Source organism: Rattus norvegicus, chromosome 8 (genome assembly GCF_036323735.1).
Source record: "Rattus norvegicus strain BN/NHsdMcwi chromosome 8, GRCr8, whole genome shotgun sequence".
Lineage (NCBI taxonomy): Eukaryota > Metazoa > Chordata > Mammalia > Rodentia > Muridae > Rattus > Rattus norvegicus.
In genome coordinates, this window is record NC_086026.1 from 24227131 (window position 1) to 24234032 (window position 6902).

At 38.9% G+C, this 6902-nt stretch overlaps 1 pseudogene; it reads left to right on the forward strand.

Annotated features, from left to right (window-relative positions):
* The first annotated feature begins 5437 nt into the window (after positions 1–5437).
* On the forward strand, positions 5438–6663 carry Ubtfl1-ps1 (upstream binding transcription factor like 1, pseudogene 1; annotated as a pseudogene).
* The last annotated feature ends 239 nt before the right edge of the window (positions 6664–6902 follow it).

The following is a 6902-nucleotide window of genomic DNA, read 5'->3' on the forward strand; positions in this document are numbered from 1 at the left end:
GTTTCCATTCTTTTTGCAGTCCCTTGGGTCTTCAGTCCTTTACCCTCCACCCTATACCAGATTATGTTCCCCTATTCCCCTCTATGCATGTGCCCTTTCCCAGAAAAGTCCATTGCTCCCCCTGCTGAGATTACTTTCTTCTCCTTCCCAAGTGGGATTGAGGCATTCTCACTTGGGTCTTGGTTGTTAACCCTATTGAGTCCAGCAGACTGTATTCTGGGTATTGTGAATGTGTTTCTGGTTAATATCCACTTAATAATGAGTGCATATAACGCATGTCCTTTTGAGTCTCAGTTACCTCACTCAGGATATTTTTAGTTCCATTCGATTTCCTTTAAAACTCAGGATATCCTTGTTCTTGATAGATGTGTAGTATTCCATTGTGAAAATGTGCCACATTTTCTGTATCCATTATTCTGTTGTGGGACATCTGGGTTGTTTCCAGTTTCTGGCTTTCTCAAACAAGGCCTCTATGAACATCGTGGAACATGTTCCCCAGTGGCATAATGGATCATCTTTTAGGTGTATGCCCAAGTGGAACAGGTGGATCTTCAAGTAGACCTAATTCCAATTTTACAAGGAATCTTCAGATTGACTTTCAGAGTGGTTGTGTCAGTTTGTATTCCCACCAGCAACAGAGGAGTGTTCCTCTTTCTCCACATCCTCACCAACATGTGCTGTCACCTGTGATTTTGATCTTAGTCATTCTGACTGGTGTGAATTGGAATCTCAGGGTTGTTTTGATTTGCATTTCCTTGGTGACTAAGGATTTAGCACATTTCCTTAATTGCTTCTCAGCCATTTGGGACACCTGTGCTGTAAATTCTGTTTAGTTTTAAACCCCATCTTTTGATCGAGTTGTTTGGTGTTTTGGTGGTTAGCTTCTTGAGTTCTTCATATATTTTAGATATTAGCCCTCTATCAGATGTGTGGTTAGGGAAGATTTTTTTTCCCACTCTGTAGGATTTGGATTTGTCCTATTGACTATGTCCTTTGCCTTACAGAAGCTTTACAGTTTCATGGTGTCCCATTTATCAATTTTTGATTTTAGAGCATGAGCGTTTTGGAATTTTGTTCAGGAAATTTCCCCCTTGTGCCAGTGAATTCCAGGCTCTTTCCCACGTTCTCTTCTATTAGATTCAGTGTATCTGGTTCTATGTTTCTCCTTGATCCACTTGCACTTGAGCTTTGTGCAAGGTGACAAATATGGATCTATTTTCATTTTTACATATACAGACTGCCAGTTAGTCCAGCACCATTTTTTGAATATGGTTTCTTTTATCCATTGTATATTTTTGGCTTCTTTGTCAAAGATCAAGTCTGGAAGTGTGTGACTCTAGTTCTTCAATCATATTCTATTAATCAGAGTGTGTCTCTGTATTAATACCATGCAGTTTTTTATCAGTATTTCTCTGTAATATAGCTTGACGTCAGGGATGGTGATTTCTCCAGCATTTCTTTTATTAAGAATTGTTTTCGGTATTCTGGCGTTTGCCTTTCCAGATGAATTTGAGAATTTCTCTTTCCATGTCTTTAAAGAATTGTGTTAGGGTTTTGATGGGGATTGCATTGAATCAGTACATTGCCTTTGGTAGGATGGCCTCTATTACTATGCTAATTCTGCCAAGCCATGTGCCTGTGAGATCTCTCCATTTTCTGATATCTTCTTCCACTTCTTTCTTTAGGGACTTGAAGTTAATGTCTTACAGATCTTTCACTTGTTTGGTTACAGTTACCCTATGATATTTTATATTATTTGTGGCTTTTGTGAAGGGAGTTGTTTCCCTAATTTTTTTCTTAGCCTTTTTATCATTTATAGAAATGAAGGTTACTGATTTATTTGAGTTAGTTTTACATCCAGTCACTTTGGTGATGTTGTTAATCATCTGGAGAAGATAAATCTGATAGAATTTTTCAGGGTCCCTTATGCATACTATCATATTATTTGCAAATAGTGCTACTTTTAATTCTTCATTGCCAACTTATATATGCCTGATCTCTTTTTGTTGTCTTATTTTTCTACTAGTACTTTGAGAACTATATTGAATACATAGAGAGAGAGTGAGCATCCTTGTCTTGTCCCCGATATTAGTGGTATTGCTTCAAATATCTCTCCACTTAATTTGATATTGGCTGGTGGTTTGCAGTAAATTACTTTTATTATGTTTATGTATGGGCCTTGAATTCCAGACCTCTCCAATACTTTTAACATGAAGGGGTGTTGTATTTTGTCAAGTGCTTTTTCTGTTTCTAAAGAGATGATCACATGATATTTTTTTTCCTTTCAGTTTGTTCATGTAGTAGATTAAGTTAATGGATTTTTGTATATTGATATTGATACAACTTTGCATTGTTGAGATGCAGCGTACTTGATTTTGGTGAATAATCCTTTTGATGTGTTATTGTAGGTTTGCAGGAATTTCATTGAGTGTTTTCCTATTGATATTCATAATACAATTGGCCTGAAGTTCTCTTTTTTGTTGCATTCTATTATGGTTTAGATATCAGAGTAATTGTGGATTTAAGGAATGAATTAGGTAGTGTTCTCTCTGTTTCTATTTCATGGAATAGTTTGAGGAATATTGTTATTAGGTCTTCTTTGAAGGTCTGGTAGAATTCTGTAATATTGACTTCTGACTCTGGGCTTCTTTTTTTCTCTTTTGGGTGGAAGGTTTTCAATGACTTCTTCTATTCCATTAGGGAATATGGGCCTGATTAGATAGTTTACCTTCTCTTGATTTAATTTTGGTATGTGGTATCTATCTAGAAAACTATTCATTTATGATGTTATAAATTTAGATACTTGTTATGCAGCCATTAGTTAGTTTGGCTAGGCGTTTATCTCTCTTTTTTATTCTCTAAAAGATCTAACTTTCTGTTTTTTGATTATTCATATCTTTCTCCCTGTTTCTATTTGGTTGATTTTGGCCATGAGTTTGACTATTTCCTGCCTTCTACTTCTCTTTGGTATATTTGCTTCTTTTTGTTCTAGAACACTTAGGTATTGTAGATGTGTGTTTCTTGTATCCAGCAAAACGCTGGATCGTGTTTGATTATCCAGTCATTAATATTGAGAGATAGTAAAGATGAATGATTGTCACTTCCTGTTTGATTGATTTTGTAGGTGGCATTATGTGGTTTTCTCCTTTTGGCTTTGTTGTGAGATGATCTTGCCTTTTCTTTGGTGTAGGTACCCTCCTTGTGTGTTGGAGTTTTCCTTCTAGAATCCTCTATAGGGCTTAGATGGTTGAGAGATACCTTTTGAATTTGGTTTTATCCTGGAATATTTTGGCTTCTCCATCTATTTTGGTTGAGAGGTTAAGGGGTATAGCACCCTGGACTCACGTTTTTGTTCTTAGAGTTTGCATGACCTCTGACCAGACTCTTCTGGCTTTTAGTGTCTCTGTTGAGAAGTCTGTAGTAATTCTGATAGGTCTGCCATTTTAGATGTTACTTGGCCCTATATCCTTGCTGCTTGTAATATCATTTCTTTGCACCCAGCATTTAGTGTTTTGACTATTATGTGACAAGAGGACTTTTTTCCTAGGGTTCTACAGGCTTTTTGTACATTTATGGCCATGTCTTTTTTATGTTGGGGAAGTTTTGTTCTATGATTTTGTTGAGGACATTTTCAGGTCCTTTGGAGCTGGGAATCTTTATTTTCCTCTATTGCAATTATTCTTAGATTTTGGTCTTTTAATTGTGTCCTCAATTTCCTGGATGTTTTGAGCTAGGAGTCTTTAATATTTTGAATTATCTTTAACAGTTGTGTTGATTGCTTCTACAGTATCTTCTAACTTGAGATTCTCTTTTCTATTTCTTGTATTTTGTGGGTGATGCTCAGATCTGTAATTTCTGACCTGTTTCATAGTTTTTCATTTCTAGGATTGCCTCCATTTATGTTTTCTTTATTGTTTCTAATACCACTTTTTAGGTCTTGGACCACTTTATTCAATCCCTTCAACTATTTGTGTTTTCCTGTATTGTTTACAGGAGATTTATTTAATAACCTCTACCTGTTTTCCTGTATTTCTTTCAGTGAGTCATTTATATGCTCCTTAAAGGACTCTATTATCTTCATGAGATAGGATTTTTGATCATTTTTTCTGATTTTCAGGGCTTGCTGTAGTGGAAGAACAGGGTTCTGATGATGTCCATGTATAGTGGCTTCTGTTGCTTATGGTCTTGTGTTTTACATCTCACCGTCTGCTTATCCCTAGTGTTTGCTGGTCTGGGTTTCTCTTTCTAGATCCTGCCTGTTTTATCGATGGATTGCTTCAGGTCTTCTAGTAGGCCTGAAGCCTTGGCTATAGCAGGTATCCTGTGAGGCCTTCCAACTGTGGGGTCTTCAGGGGGCAGAGAAGCTGCTGATCTGTTGCCCTGTCTACAGCAGATCTTCAGGGAGGCCTTCAGACTGTTGAGTCTTTGGAGGAGTAGTTGACCTGTTGTCCTGTTCTTTAGTAGGAAGTCTGGGAACAATGGTTTCTGTTCCCTGTGTCCAGGAGAATTCCAGGGAGTATTTCATTTTATTGAGTCAGTTGCCCTGAATTTTGTGGAACCCCTGGGAGTCTTTACAACTTGGTGTCAGTTGCACAGTTGCCTCAAGTGCCAGGGAACTCCTGGAATGCCTTCAAGCTGTGGTGTCAGTGCCCTGTGTGCATTGGCTCTCCTGTGATGCCTCAGGCTGTTGTGCCTTCAGAGGAGCAGACTAGTTGACATTCTGCCCTGACAGAAGCAAAATGGAATTCCTAGGGGGTAGGGGTAACAGTCTTTTTGAGGGGGGTGGGTTGAAAATTCACTCTACTGTCAGCAGCAGCTTTGGGACTTCTGGTGAAATCTTACCAGGTTCTCTGTATGCAGTGGGTCTTCTGGGATGCCTGCAGGCTGTGGTTTCTTCAGGGAAACAAAGTCATAGTTTTATTCTATTCTTTTCATTTTGTCCTTTTTATTTCATTTACATGGCTTTTTTTTCTTTTCTTTTCTGTCAGTTAGATTGCCCCAGCCTGGTGTTCACTTCATTTTCCTCTATTTCCTGATCCTCACTGTGTCATCCTGATTGTCCTAGAATTTGAGATATACATCAGCTTTGCCCTTATATTTATAGAAATCTGCCTTCCTAGTGCTGGAATTAATGGTGTGCACCACCACAACCAGCTTCATTTCCTTATTTTTTACAAAGTTCTAGTAAGATTTCCAATGGACACAAAAGAGGGTATAACTGTATCCCACATAAACAAACAACTTTTATTTCAAAAGGAGAAATTATCCATTTGCTTTGTCATTAGTAAATTAATTGTATAAGCAACACATTGTAAAGTGATATCTGTTATTTTTTTCATAAATTCCAATAACGAAGTCTAACCATCTGTTTGTTTCCCCTCAGAAATCTGTGGAATCAGATGCTATCTACTAAGTTCTGTGTGTGTAGTGTGTGTAAGAAGTTGCTGTTGAGGTGTTTGTGCAACTCAGATATTTACAGACACGGAAGTTAAGCTACCAATGGCATCACAAATCCCTATGGTCTCAAATTGACATTCTGAAGTTGCTAGAATGCATGAAGATGAATATCCCATCAGATGACTCCAGAGACTTCAAAATCAGACAGGCAAACCTAGACTAAAACAAAGTAGCTTTTGAACGGTTTTCAGGAGAAATGTGCAAACAGAAATGGATGGAGATTTCCTGTAATATAAGGATGTACCACACACTGACAGAATTAGTTCTGGAATCTAAGGAACTTTGAATAAGAGCTCACAAAAATAATACAAGGAAACAGAATCCTGACAGACCCTAAAATCCCTTGACTGCCTATCTGCGCTTTTCCAAGGAGCAGAGAGCCAAATAGGTCAGATGTACCCGAGGTACACCAACGCACAGCTGACTGAGAAATACCATCAGCTGCCAGTGGAGATAAAGCAGAGAAATGTCCAGGATTCAAGAAGGAGAAGCGAGCCTTTCAGGAAAAGATGGCTCAATTCAAGGAAAACCTTCCTGTTTCAGGGCATCCTAAGAAATCTGTGGTACCACGGAGTCACCAAACCAAAGGCTCTAAGAAGTCACAAAGAGATATGAAAAGTGTAAAGCCTATTCGAAACACGGAATTTCCCAAAACATTTTCCTCGTCTATGAAATTTCAGGGAGAACCCAGGAAACCCCCTATGAGTGCATATCACAAATTTCATCAAGATTCATGGTCAAGTCCAGAACCGAGGCATCTGTCATTTAAGGAGCCCTGGGAAGCAATTAGCAGGAATTGGCATTGAGTCCCAGAGGACAAGAAAGAGCATTATAGCAGACAGGCTGTAGAGCTACAGAAAGAATACTGGATGCAGCTGGACCTGTGGCTCAAGGAACTGTCACCAGAGGAATGTGTTGCATACAAAGAGGCAAGGGCCACCTGTGGTAAGTGAAAGAACAAGAGCATGTCTGGACGCAGAAGCCCCAAGTTTAGGAGAACAGATGATCTGCAGTCTGCCTCAGAAAAGGGGCTTCAAGTAAAGCCTGGAGAGGCAGAGGAGTTGCTGGATCCCAGGACCAACTCCTCAGAGACTAAAGGTGGCCATAATGGTGACTCCTGGCATCCAAGCAAGATATGACAGAGGATAGTGAAGCAGAAACTCTATCAACTCCTCAGATTCTAGCAGTACAGATGAAGACAACTGAAATCTTCCTTAGGGAAACCGTCATGTTTAGACTCTATTTTAACCTCTTTCATGTTCTCAATCATTGTTTAAAACCATCCAAGCAAAACCCAGGACATTCCTGACAGATAGGGAACTGGCCTCTCTGAGTTTTTGTACTCCCTTGCTTTTCTCTCCTACAGCCTTTGCTTGCTAAACACAAAGGAGTATATTTTGGGGAGAAGGGAGTTTGCCATAGTACCACCTACATCAGATTCCCAA